Raw genomic sequence first — 14,239 nt, forward strand, 5'->3', positions numbered from 1 at the left:
TGTTTCTAATGAAGTATGCATCATAAATGTTTCACCATAGAATAGCATGTGAGATAGTTGTCGTGTACGACGATTTTACGACGGTCCGACTGAGGGAGTCCTGGATAAGGGGGTATCCGAACAGCCGGACTATATTCATCGTCCGGACTATAGAAGCGTCAAGATACAAGACTCAAGACTTCGGCTCGTGTCCGGATGGGACTATCCTTTGCGTGGAAGACAAGCTTGGTGATCTGGATATTATGATTCCTTCCTTGTAACTGACTCCATGTAAACCCTAGCTCTCCGGTGTCTATATAAAACGGAGAGCATGGTCCTTAGAAGGCCGATCACAATTACAATCATACCATCATAGGCTAGCTCTTAGGGTTTAGCCTCTACGATCTCGTGGTAGATCTACTCTTGTATTCCACATATCTTCAATATTAATCAAGCAGGAAGTAGGGTTTTACCTCCATCGAGAGGGCCCGAACCTGGGTAAACATTGTGTCCCTCGCTTCCTGTTACCATCAGCCTAAGACGCACAGATCGGGACCCCCTACCCGATATCCGCCGGTTTTGACACCGATGCCGACATTTCGTAATCCTGCCCAAAACTCGTACGACGATTAGCTTCTTAATTAGTTATCGCATATGGTATGGGAATGTTTATCATACACATTCTATAATAGTGAACCGTTTGTTATGGGCCGTGCATCGTAAACGTAGCACCATAGAATACCGACTGCGATGGCAATGCATGCACAAACGAGTAGGAGTAATGTATATGCATCTTGGCTTCCTATCCCCGACGGTTTCTGGGTCGTGTCGGAAGGACCCCCCTATTGCCCACACTCAGTTGGCGACGGTTCCAAATGTCATCGCGGAAAGGGGTGAAAACCGTTTATATAGCACCGGGGCGTACCAGTGATACGGCCCATAGAAGGACCATTGATGCTACAACCCGTATAAGGCCCATTGTTTCTACGACCCGTAGAAGGCCCATTGTTTCTATGGCCCGTAAAAGGCCCATGGTCACTACAATAAATATGTAGCCCATGGTTATTGTGGCCTAGTTTTAAAAATTAGGTTATTGCAGCCACTAGCAAACCACAGAAAAAGAATTGTACTGACTACAAGCAAACAAACAAAAAAGACAACAAGGAAATAAATAAGCAAGAAACTTATGCTAGGCTATCACGGATTCACGGCTATTAAACATATTACATCCACTGGGCATCAAAGTTCGCCACCACTGCAAATATAGGGAACAAAGCAACATATCACATACATTGGTTGTCAAAGTTGGTGACCAGTGCAAATAAACACCACAGCAAAACAAGTCCAGAACTGAAACCACTTCAGAAGAGCTCAACAAATAATATCCTGGGTACCCATAATGCTAGCAAGATGCTTAGCAAGCTTATTAACTTTCTCTTGTTTGGCACTTAAATCCTCCAGCACATGCTATTGCACCAGAAAGTATGCATCTGAATTCTGCAGGGACTTCCTCAGTCCTTCGGCTTAATGTTGCAGCACATCTGATCGATTTATTTCAACTTGAAGTTGAGACTCAAGAAGATAAACCGATTCAGGTAGCGAGTTCGAAGAGCTTGTGCCAGCAGTAATGGCTAGTAACTCAAACACTACATCAAGACATGACTTTTGGGTTGTCTCGTCAAGATAGTTTTTATCAGCTTTCTTGGAGACCAATAAGGATGTCTCGCTATCTTGAACCTTATATGCATTACTTCCTTTACCATTGCATAACGGGGTACTCTTCTCCAATATTTTATCCGCATTCTAAAGGAGAAACAAGCAGACACATCATAGGTTTACCATGTTGTATATGAAACTCATTTTGTAAATCAGTTCAGTAGTAAAGTGGACATGATAATAGCATGAAACAAACATATATCTATGTACCATGGTCACTGTATGGTCTATATCATTCTAGTTTTTGTTGCCAAATCAAGATAGAGACACAGTTCAAATAATATCTGTTTAAGTCAAAGCAGAATAGACAGAATATAAGTGTGGGAAATTATAGAGCAATAACAATACTTATAATGTGCATGACATGAGAACATAACTACTTATTTAATTGAAACTGAAATCAACATAGAGCAAATTACAATAGCAAACCAGTTAAAGAAATAGGTTTAAAACATACCTATTGTGCCATTGGAGTTTCAATTCCATCCTTCAAATTTGAAAATAGTTGGTATGAGTAAATGCAGTGATGCAAGAGCAAATGAGTATCAACCATAGCTACAAAACCTGACCTGAGAACAATTCTTCTTCTGCTTTAAGCGTTGAGTTGGGATTCGGAGTGGTGGTCCTCATGCTTTGGGCACTGCAGTTCCCTTACTAACTACTCATGTTTGGGTGCTCTGTGGCGGAGACAGTGCTGTGTCAACTGGAACTGGGTTACTATCTGTTGGGGTTGGGGTTAGAAGGGGTGTAGCTGGTTCTCTCTCTAACTGGGTAGGGGTACAATCTACGAGAGTCTGGGTTATGTGTGGTGGGGCTAGTTCTTGGGCAAGTAGAACCGTGTTCTATCTGCATCGATTGGTAGCACTATCTTTTTTGAAGACCGTGTTGTTACTCCCTTAGATACTGCCATCACCTTCTCCAATTCAAATGGCTGATAAACAAGAAAAGTAATTGAATGTACGGACATTGTATGATAGACAGGTGCAATGGATAGTGGGGAATAAAAGAGGGCATGAAATAATTCACATTTATGTTGTCTAACCAAACATGATAGCATGACACAATTTCACATATATGATGGCTAACTAAACAGGATAGCATAACAAAATTTCACATATCCGATGGCTAACTAAAAAGGATGGAAAGACATAGTTCAAAATATGATGACTATGTAAACAAGATGACATGATATAACTATATAATGTATTTATTAAATTGGTTGACATTCCATAATTCACATACATGCCACCCATGGAAACATGATAGCATGATATAATTCACGGATAGAATGACATAATTCAAAATCTGATGACTGTAAACACTAAACATGATGAGATGATATAACTATATGATGTCTTTATTAAATGGGTTGGCATACCATAATTCAGATAGATGTTGTCTATGTAAACATGATGGCATGATATAATTAAAATATATGATTTATATACTAAGCAAGTAAGCAGATGGCAATCGCATATATGATGTAAAAACTAAGCAATGCAAGACAACATGCATGACGTGAGTAATATAACCCTTCCAAGTTTGAGCATAGACCTCAAGGGGGAAATATGACTGGTCATATGTCTCTAAATCCTCCTTTGAGGAGCTATCTGTAACCAGCAAGATGCCTGCTTCAACAGGAAGCATCGTCTGCTCTGAATACATTGTTTTCACTCCAGATACTTCCATCACTGCTTCAAATGGCTGATGCACATGAAGAGTAGTTGAATATACGAACGTTGTTGACAAATGGAACACGTAATACAAAAAAAGGATAACATGATATAATTCACATATATGATGATTGGCTAAACAACATGACATTGCATAATTCACAGATATAATGCCTTGCAACAAGATAGCACTGCATAATTCACATATATAATGTCTTGCAACAAGATGGCATTGCATAATTCACATATATGGTAATTAGACACTAAACAAGTGGCATTCACACAAAGCATGTCTAAACTAAGCAAATGACATAGCAATGCAAGACACCATACGCATGATATGAGCAACATAACCCTGTCAAGTTAGAGCATACACCTCGGGGGGGGGGGGATAGGACTGGTCATCTATCTCTGAATCCTCCTCTGAGGAGCTATCTGTAACCGATGAGATATGCACTACATCATATAGCATAGTCTGCTCTGAAGACCTTGTTTTCACTCCATAATTTTCCATCACCGTGTCAAATGGCTGATGCACACGAAGAGTATTTGAATGTACTAACATTGTTGACAAATGTAATATGTAATGAAAAAAAGGATGGCATGATATAATTCACATATGAGATGACTGGCTAAGCAGGATGGCATTGCAAAATTCACATATATGATGCCTGGCTAAACAAGATGGCGTTGGATAATTCACATATACGATAAAGAAACTAAACAGATGGCATTCATACAAAGCATGTCTAACCTAAGCAGATGCCATATTTGATGTATAAAGTAAGCAATGCAAGGCACCATATGCATGATATTACCAACATCAGCATGCCAAGTTAGAGCAAAGAAATTAGGGGGTAAATAGGAGTGGTCTTCTCCTTCTGAATTCCCCTCAGAATAGTTATCTTCCTCTTGATTATAATTCGAAATGGGTGGGGGGGGGGTTGACTTTGTGCCCACCATGGAGCGACGTCTGCATGAAATTTTATTGCCATGCAAGGCTCATCTCTTTTGCTCTATATGTTCAGTTCCATTGTGTACAATAACTGACATGCATAAGAATAAACTATAGTGAGATTATGTAAGGAGTGCATGCGGAAATCCAGAGTGATGGTAGCAACCAGTGGATAGACCCAAAACCAATGATAGCAGGCAGATAATGGCTTCAGTTAAAAAATACAGATAATGGTTTCTTTACTGTTTGTTTACCACCCAACATGAAACTCATAGTAGACACCAGAGATTAACCAGATTACACATACTCGGGTGGGATTAGGACCAATCTTTCCCTTTTAGCGTCTAGGTTGCATGAACGTATTAAAAGTGACAAACTCCATTGACTAATGAATATATACATGTTGATATATATATATATATATATATATATTTGTTATGTGTCCAGTAGCTAGGCAAGATGAGTGATCGTGCGTGGATGTACACCGGTCACACTAGTCAAAAAGACATGACCATTGAATGCTTAACAAAAACCAGGGGGTTTCTGAGAGCCACATTTCCAAATGGCCAGAGGACAACCTGGTGCCCCTGTGCTAGGTGCAACAATATGCACAAGTGGACAGAGGATGAAATGGGCAAACACCTGCAGAAGAGGGGTTTTACGCTAGATTGTACGGTGTGGACATTTCATGGCGAGTCTGCCAAATGTGCCAGAGCTGAGGTGCTTCGTCGTTGCACTGACGAGCATGGTACCGGGATGGAAGACATGGTGCACGAATTTGATGATGATCGGGACTCGGTGTGAGTGTCCTGGACTAGGGGGTCCTCGGGCGATCGGTCTATCAATCTAGGCCGGACTGATGGGCCGTCAAGATACAAGGCAGAAGATCACCTCTCATGTTCGGTGGGGACTCCTGTATGCGTGGATGGCAAGTATAGGTGTCCGGATATGTTATTCCTTTCTGTAAAACTGACTTTATACATCCCTAAGACCATCCAGTGTCTATGTAAACCAGAGGGTAGATCAGAGGCAGGATCACAACATTGCTAGGCTAGCTATTCTAGGGTTAGTCGAATCAATCTCGAGGTAGATTAACTCTTGTAACCCCTATACCCTCAAATATAATCAAGCATGGGTAGGGTTTTACCTCCATTAAGAGGGCCCGAACCTGGGTAAACACTGTGTCCTTTGTCCATCATTACCATTGGTCCTCAGACGTACAACTTGGGCCCCCCTACACGAGATCTGCCGGTTTTGACACCGACATTGGTGCTTTCATTGGGAGCTCTGTTGTAGCGTCAACAGAAGGATCAATGGATCATCTCTTCGTTAACAATGATGTTGCGTCCAGGGAGATCTTTCTTCCTGGACAGGTTTTTGTGTTCGGTGGCTTTGTGCTTCGTGCCAACTCGACCGACACCCTCGAGCAGGTCGATTGTTATGCCCCCGTCCACCAGATCAGGTCTAGAAACCTAAATTATGTTGTTGACGTCCGAGGAGACCTAGTCTTCAATGGGTTAGCGGCCTTGGTCGCCACTCTGTGTCCCCGCCAAGAAGACTCTTTGGATCCCCTGTCAGATCCCGCCCAGGGGTCAACACCAACACCTACCTCGGCCTTAGATCCGGGGCAGGTCTCATCGTCCGAAGACAGGAGCTTGAGCCCTGCCGGACTTCTTCCCCTTATGGAACTCCCGAGCAAAGACCCAGATGCAATCTTAGACTTGGCTCTGGGCAACCATCCCGAACCACCGAGGTCGGCCCTCAACGGGTCCGATTAGGCTCCCCATGTCGAACTTAGCCCAGCAGATCTGCAGTTTCCGGTCCCACTTCTGCTCTTAGATGAAGCATTCAGATTGATGTAGTCTCTCGCCATCATGGAGGCCTTACCTCCGAACTGTACCCAGCTTGGACTGGGGGCTGAGAGCGGGGAATTTTATGCGCCACACACCACCCACTTGATAGCCATTGTCGAGGACTTAACCGGCATGTTGGACTATGCGTCCGAAGACATCGATGACATGGACGACGATGCCGACGGCGAACCAAGCCAAGTCCCACCCGTCATGGGGCGTTGGACGGACACCTCAACCTACGATGTGTACATGGTGGACACTCCGGATAAAAATAACGACGAGGATAACCCGAGCCCAGATGAGGACAAACTTGTCGATAAACCACCAAAGCGCCGATGTCAGTGGCGCCGCTCACGATTGCATCAGGCGAAGGATAGCAATACCGGCACCGAAGATAATGAGACTTCGAATGATGTCAAAGATCCCGAATACCCCGTCGAGCCCACGTCCAAACAGGATGAAAGAGAAGAGGGTGAATATAGCCCCAGACACGCAGACAACAAAGACGCATAGGACATCAACTATATGCCAGAATCCGAAGAGATTGTTAGCCTCGGTGATGAAGACTACATTGTCCCAGAGGAACCCCTCGACCAAGAACGCTTCAAGCCACAACTCATTGCTATAGCCCGGGGCCTGAAGAAGAAGCAGCAACAGCCCAAAGCCGAGCAAGATACGCTGAATGAAAGGTGGACTAAGGTCGTGGCCACTGAGGAATACTGCCACGAGCGACCTGTTAAAAGTTACCCTAAGCGCAAGCTGCTGCCACAATTCGAGGATGAAGCCCTTGAGCCAATACCGTTGAAGTATAATCAGGCAGACCAACCAGACCGACCACCACGTGGGCGGGATAAAACGGCATATCAACCCGCACCCCCTTGCTGAAGAAGCAGGGAGACAGCAGCCGCGGAATACACGCACGACTTGCAAGGTGACCTAGACAATAAAGCTGGTTAGACCAGATCAATATATGGAGCAAGGGGCCGTGCCCCGGCACGAGACATTGGCTATGAAGCCCTCCATGATGACCGTTAGTATGTTCAGGATCAGAATCGAACTTAGATGTCAGCCGATCTCCGCCGCGACATTGCGCAATATAGAGGGGTTGTGCACCACCTATGCTTCACCGATGAGGTCATGGAACATCAATTTACGGAAGGGTTTAAACCCGTAAACATCGAATAGTATGATGGAACGACGGATCCGGCCGTCTGGATTGAAGATTTTCTTCTCCACATTCACATGGTTCGAGGAGATGATCTCCACGCCATTAAATATCTTCTTCTAAAGCTGAAAGAAACAGCACGACACTGGCTAAACAGCCTCCCAGAAAACTCCGTTGGCACCTGGGAAGATTTGGAAGGTGCTTTTCGAGCCAACTTTCAGGGTACTTATGTCCGGCCACCGGATGCTGACGACTTGAGTCACATAATTCAGCAGCCAAGCGAATCATCCCACAAACTTTGGAACCGGTTCTTAACTAAAAAGAACCAGATCATAGACTGTCCGAACGCTGAAGCCTTAGCGGCCTTTAAACACACCATCCGTGATGAATGGCTCGCCCGACACCTTGGGCGGGAAAAGCCGAAGACCATGGCAGCCTTTGTTGGCATTTTGGATATGGGGGTATCTAGACTTGCCTGCCTGCGGCCCACTGCGTGGCTCCATTGACGGCCTGGTATGACCCAGCTTCGACATCAACAGCTCAAGACCCTCGCGAGGGGCCAGGCCTCGCGAGGCGGACGACGCCAAGACCCCCGAGGGGATCAGCCTCTTCAGGTTGGCTCCCGAGGGGCAGAGAGTTCTATGCAAGGTACACCTCATGAGGCTCAACTAATGTGAGCCATGACGACCAAGGCCAGGCGGGCGCAGAACGCCAGTTTCCTCTTTGGTGCAAGGAAGGCAAGCCACAGGCATGGAGTCCCGAGGAATCAGCCAAAGGTTTCCATTCTGGTGCAACAAGACCAAGAACACCAGGACGGCAGGATGGAGGTCATCATAGAGCCCACCGCAGTGTCATGACTAGGGGCTTTTGGCAGGCGAAGACCACTTTTGTCAAGATAAGTTGTACTACTTGTCCCCTTTCAAATCCGGTCGTTGTGGGATCCCTTCCTGCCTACATTTGGGAAGAGGACCAAGGCCACTATAAATAGGACTTAGCCACCACCATAGAGGGGGCATTTGATCAGATCGCATCTGATCTAGCTCACATCCCACCAGCTCTCTTGAGCTCAAGAACACCTCACCTCCTGAGGCCAGTTCATCCACTGTACTAGTTCATCCTCAGCCCTTCGAGGCAATCCACCAAAACGCTGGAGTAGGGTATTACACCACAAGGTGGCCCGAACCAGGATAAATTGTTGTGTCTCTCTGTCTGTTTGAGTTCATCGCGCTAGGCTGAGGAGGATCACGAGTAGGCAGGCTAGGTAGGTTGAGATCTCCGCACGCACCCTAGAGTTCGAACCTTTCAAGGGTTTGCGGAACCCGTAATCCGACATTTGGCGTGCCAGGTAGGGGTGCGACGGAGCTTCTCTTCCGTCGATAGATCCACCGCCACTCCGACAACTCCATGGCCGACGCGCGCCGAGGTCACGCCGAGCGTTGGGCCGTAGTTGCCGCTCGCGTTGCTCTGACGGCTCCGGCTGGCGATGGCTGTGCTTGTTTGTGTTCTGTCTCTGGTGGACAACGCCGCCACGGGCCCTGCCAGCCACGAGCAGCAAGCTTCCTCACTGCACCCATCGATGCGCCGTGACGGGCGCACCGCCGCTCCATCACTGACCCTAGCAACTTCATCCTCCCATGCGCATCACGGCTCGGTGAACGTGCATGTCGCTCTGCTCATGGCGCGGGAGCTCCTTTGCTACTGCCCAGTCCACGACTTCTACAAGGAGTGGCTCGAGCGAATCGCTGAGCTCGTCAGCGCGGCCGGGGGCTCCGCTACACCGGCCAGCTCACTGCCTCATCATCCGCTTGCCGTAGGCGACGTGGCTTATGGGGCTCCTCCACCACCTCCGACCCAGGGTGTCATCGTCAAGCCAAGGCGTGTGGCGCCACGGCGCGATTCGCCACGCCCAACGCCTGCTCGGGAGGAGGTGAGCTGCCAGGTGGTGTAGCAGCCTCAAGGGGAGACACGTGTGCTTCCTGCGCCCCCACGCCAAGCCCGCGTGCCGCCACACGACATGGCAGCACGCGTGCACCAGGAACAAATTCTACCTCCTTGGTGGGCCCCGTGGCCACAGCAGGCTGTCGCACGTTCACCTCGGAGCTCTGCGACGTCATCTGGCCGAGCAAGTTCAAGCCTGACCTGCCCCCCTACCCCGCCAAGCACGTTCATCTGGCCGAGCACATTCACCTCGGAGCTCTGCACCACCTACCCCGCCAAGTTCTTGCAGCTCTACGAGCTGAGCATCAAGGCGGCCAGCGGTGACGACAAGATCATGGCGAACTAGTTCCCGATGTCCCTCAAGGATGGCGCGTGTTGTTGGCTCCTGAATCTCCCCGTTGGATCGGTCTCTTCCTGGGAGGAGATGTGTGGCCGCTTCATCGCCAACTTCCAGGGCACTCGCGACCGCCCCCTGCCACGGGTAACCTGCATCGCATCAAGCAGCAACCAGGAGAGACCCTGCAGAAGTACATCCAGCTCTTCAACAACGTGTGCCTCAAGATCCCCAAGGTGTCGGATGAGGCCATCATTTCAGCGTTCACTGCTGGCGTCCGCTATGTCAAGATGAAGGAGGAGATCTCCATCCACGAGGACCTGTGCACAGCCCTGGAGATGTTCAACATGGCAAACAAGTGTGCAAGGGCTGAGGAGGAGCACCTCTCCCTCCTCGAGCTACCCGATGCTGACCCAGAAGACAAGAAGGCCAATGCCAAGGACGTAAAGCGCAAAGGACCGGCCGTGGTCGCAGCCGAGCCAGAGATGAGGCGCGGCTGCGACCACCCCAAGTCGTCCAAAAGCAACCGACCATTCTGCGTCCTCCACAACATCCATAGCCACAACAACAACAATTGCCAGGAGCTCAGGGCCCTCCGTGACGGGCGCCTCGGTCGACGCCCCGAGCACAACGATCGAGGTTACGTCCGTGGACGTGGCCGAGGTGGAGGACGCTGGGATGGACACGACCATCCACTACTAGGAAAAGGGCTATAGATAGGATTGATACTAATGGCGCACCAGGTAAGTAGTGCGCCACTACTATATACTAATGGCGCACAGGTCGGTGATGCGCCATTAGTGTGGAAGACACTAATGGCGCACCAGACACACGGTGCGCCACTATTATTAATTTTTTTTTCAATTTTTCCATACATACTAATGGCGCATGAGGTCGAAGTGCGCCATTACTAGTTCTAACTAGTAATGGCGCACCGTGCAGACAGTGCGCCATTAGTATATATATATATATTTTACTTTTTTGCAAAACTACTAATGGCGCACCTTGTCACAGTGCGCCATTACTAGTTTAAACTACTAATGGCGCACTTTTCCACAGTGCGCCATTAGTATATACATTTTTTTACTTTTCTGCAAAACTACTAATGGCGCACCACCTGCAGGTGCACCATTAGTAACCAGGGTTACTAATGGCGCATTTGCTGGTGGTGCGCCATCAGTAACCTAGGACCAACAAGATATTTTGGACAGCCCACCTACCCACTCACTTTTCCCACTTCATTCTCTCCACCTCCTCCTCCAAGCTTGTCTCGGCTGCCTCCTCCTCCTCACCTCATTTGCACCATAGATTCATCAAAATTAAGTGGTGAAATTACCTTTTTTTGATAGGTAAGTAAGGGGAAAGCTATCTTCATGATGTAGATCTACTTTTTTTCTCCCTAGCTCGCTCCAACAACGTGCACATGCACTTTTTGTGGCCTAGCTAGATCTATGTATGTCTGTGGTGTTGCATGTGTTTGTGGTGTTGCATATATGTTTGTGTTTGTAGGTATCGGTATTTGAAATGCGATAGTTGCCAATATTTTGCCGGAATGTTGATTCATTTCCGTTTCGGTGAGAATTTTGGCACTATGCATTCTTTTTGGTCCTATTTTTAGGGAAGGTCATGCCAAATTTTTTCTTGGTTCTAAAATATAATTTTTCTCTACCCCACAGGCCACCATGGTCCGCACGATGACCGAAGGCATCGTGAATAGGTTTTTGAGCTCCACGAAGGCCGAGATGCTTCAAAAGAACGAGACGGAGATAAGATGTCCGTGTCGAAGATGCAAGCTAAAGAGCCTTATTGCGGACCCGGATTCCGGGCAGGTGTGGGACCACCTGCTCTTGCGTGGTTTCATGGATGGCTATCGGTGGCAAGGTGATGAAGATGACTATGAAGTCGTCCATGGGGGCCGGGCAAGAAATGAGGAAGGGCAACAAGACAAGTACCACCGCGGCGAGGGCGGGCGAGAAGACAAGGAATCTCCAGGACATGATCACGGCGGTGATGCTGTACACAGTCATCATGTAGAAGATGTAGTACATAATGATGAGGAAGATCAAGACGAAGGGCATGATCATGAAGATGAAGATACCGGAGCAGACGACGATGGAGGCTGGGTGCAGGACCCTCACATTCAAGAGCTGCTTCTCAAGCAGATGGATAACACAAGAGCTACCGCCCGATAGAAAGCCAAGCTAGATCAACTGGAGATAGACGCGGTTACTCCATTGTATGAAGGATGCAGGCCCGAGGATACCCGCCTGAAAGTAACGCGCATGGCTTTGGAGATGAAGGTAAAACACAAAATGACCGACACATGCTTCGACGAGAACATGTCATTCTGGCATGAACGTCTTCCCAAGGGGAACAAGTGCCTGACCAGTTTCGAGGAGGCGAAGAAAATCGTGTGTCCTCTGGATTTACCGCACGTGAAATACCATGTGTGCATGAACAATTGCATCATTTATCGGGACGAGCACCCGGAGTCTACCATATGTCCGGTGTGAGGCATCACTCGATACAAGAAGAGGAAGAAAGCTCCTCGAAAATTGGTGTGGTACTGTCCGATCACTCCTTGTCTGCAGTGGTATTTCGCGGAACTAAGGTAGCAAAGCTCCTGCGTTGGCACGCGGATAGGGAGGAGAAGAAGCCGGAAGATGACGGAAATGATCCGGAGATAAATAAAAAAGACAAAATGCTGAGTCAACCTAAGGATGCGAGCCAGTGGCAAGCGTTGAACTTTGAATACACAGAATTTGGGAAGGATCCAAGGAACATCGTGCTGGGCACAAGCACCGATGGAGTCAATCCGTTTGGCAGCCAGAGAAGCACACATAGCACCTGGCCTGTGTTTGTGTGGATATACAACCTTCCCCCCTGGTTGTGCATGAAGAGGAAGTACATTCACATGAGTATGCTAATTGAAGGGCCGAAACAACCAGGGAACAACATCAATCTGTATCTAGGGCTGCTGAAGGAGGAGCTAGACATGTTGTGGAAAACGCCAGCCAATACATGGGATGCCGTAGAGAAAGAATATTTCCCTATGAGAGCCGCACTGCTCACGACGGTGCACGACTATCTCGGTTACGGATATCTCACGGGGCAGGTAGTCCATGGATTTTCTGGATGTGTAAGGTGCATGGATGCCACAACGTATCGCCAGCTAGATAGAGATCCCGGGTCTTCGAAAATCGTGTTCATGGGACATCGAAGGTGGCTTCGCGACGATGACCTGTGGAGGAAACGCAAGGATCTGTTCGATGGTAAACCGAACCCCGAAAACGCCCGTTTACGAGGAGCGGCGAGGAAATAGACGAATTGTTGAAAAATTGGAAAGACTGCCCACTGCCGGGAAAGAAGCAAAAGGCAGAAAGAAGCGAAAGGCGCCAGAGCCGCTGCTGAAGGTATGGAAAACGAGGTCTGTTTTCTAGGACTTGCCGTACTGGAAGATCCACCGTGTGCCTCACAGCCTTGATGTCATGCATATCATGAAGAACGTGTGCGAGAGTCTGCTTGGTACCCTGCTCAACATGCCAGAGAGGACAAAAGATGGGCCGAAAGCAAGGGCAGACTTGAAATCAATGGGCATCAGGCAGGAGCTTCACACTAATGATGATGATGATGATGATGATGAGGCGAAGCAGGACACAGGAAGTCGTCGCAAAGGCAAAAAGGCCAAGAAGACCGGAAATGACTACCCTCCCGCGGGCTTCACTCTAAGTCAGGAGGAGATCGAGCAGTTTTTCACCTGCCTCCTAGGAGTAAAACTTCCTTACGGTTACGCGGGGAAGATAAGCAAATACCTAGACCCAGCGAAGCAGAAGTTCAGCGGGATGAAGTCTCACGACTGTCACGTGCTGATGACATAGATACTTCCAGTTGCAATCCGTGGGATCATGGACGCGCACGTATGTGAAACGCTATTTGGCCTATGCAACTTTTTTGACGTCATCTCTCGGAAGTCGATTGGCGTGAGGCAACTCAGAAGGCTATAGGAAGAGATTGTGGTGATACTATGCGAGCTTGAGATGTACTTCCCGCCTGCATTCTTCGATGTTATGGTGCATCTGCTGGTCCATATCGTGGAGGATATCATCCAACTCGGGCCGACGTTCCTGCACAGCATGATGCCATTCGAAAGGATGAATGGTGTCATCAAAGGATACGTTCGCAACATGTCATGTCCAGAGGGAAGTATAGCCAGGGGCTTTCTGACCGAAGAGTGCATCTCCTACTGCACAAATTATCTAGCATCTAGAACCCCGTTGGTCTGCCCGTCAATAGGCACCTCGGCAGGCTCGCTGGATGGGGTCACCGTGAGGGCCGCCGCGAAATGCATGTCGACTTCGAGGGTCGACTCGCCGACTTTGAAAGAGCAAACCTAGTCGTGCTACAACACATAGACGTGGTCGATCCTTGGGTGGTAGAGAACAAAATCTTTATTGAGAAGACGTACAATGACCGAGGCCAACAGAGGACGGACGAAGATATAATCAAAGAGCACAACTCATGTTTCACGCATTGGTTCAAGAAGAAGCTTCTGTCATACCCTTTACATGAGGATTCTTCCGCGGAAGAACAACTCATATTCGCCTTGTCATAGGGCGCCAAGCACAA

Source organism: Triticum aestivum, chromosome 4B, assembly GCF_018294505.1.
Source record: "Triticum aestivum cultivar Chinese Spring chromosome 4B, IWGSC CS RefSeq v2.1, whole genome shotgun sequence".
In the NCBI taxonomy this organism is placed as follows: Eukaryota; Viridiplantae; Streptophyta; class Magnoliopsida; order Poales; family Poaceae; genus Triticum; species Triticum aestivum.